Source organism: Triticum aestivum, chromosome 2D (assembly GCF_018294505.1).
Source record: "Triticum aestivum cultivar Chinese Spring chromosome 2D, IWGSC CS RefSeq v2.1, whole genome shotgun sequence".
Lineage (NCBI taxonomy): Eukaryota > Viridiplantae > Streptophyta > Magnoliopsida > Poales > Poaceae > Triticum > Triticum aestivum.
Window position 1 is genome coordinate 394,536,966 of NC_057799.1, and position 962 is coordinate 394,537,927.

Sequence of the window (962 nt, forward strand, 5' to 3'; positions counted from 1 at the left end):
GCCGGTGACTGCCAACTAGAGGTCTCACGACTTCGAATACCCACCGACCACTAATTTATTACCATTTCTGTCCTTCATATACGCGCTGACGGGTGGGCCCTATGGTAATGTGCGCTGCTGAATGTGGACCGTTTGACTGGTCAATTGATCGTGTTATCAACAAATTACGGAGCTGTATGGTGAGCCAGTGACCGTATGATCACCCTAAAATGTACTCCTATTTTATTAACACAGTACAGACTCAAACTACCATTTCTTTCTTTCATATACGGGCTGACAGGTGGGCCCCACGGTTACGGGCCCCGATGGTGCAACACTAGTTGCGCCGCGTGGAACATTTGACTGGTTAATTAATTGTGTCATCAACAAAATACGGAGTTGTACGGGTGAGCCAGTGACCGTATAATCATGATATGTATTTGTTTAACACGGTACAGACGCAAGGGCTCATATATACGCGCAAGCACTCACCGCTATAAGCGCACACACGCGAACCCTACCCCTATGAGCACCTTCGAGAGAGTGGGCCAGCATATATGATCTTGAGATTTTACTAAGTCACCATAGGTGCCTCGTAGTCGAGTGGAACATCTCCTCCCACTGAACATACATCGCTGGAAAATACTGAAATTAACACAAGATAAATGCGAGCACCGGGACTTTAACCTTGGTGGGCTCGAGAAACCACTGTCCTCTAACCATCCAACCACATGTTGGTTAGCACGACAAAATGTATGTGGTGACCGTGATGAGCTTATTCTGAAGTCCAGTGACCATATCGTGCTTTCGCTTCAAATATAATGACCGTAAGTGTCGTCAACAAAATACGGAGCACGCATCAAATGCAAAGTCCGTTAGTGTGATCAACAAAATATGGAGACGTATCGTGAGCTAGATACCGTTGTACTATTGTATATGCTTATTTTCTTAGTGGCCGATTGCGTGTGTGGTGTGGTGGGCAC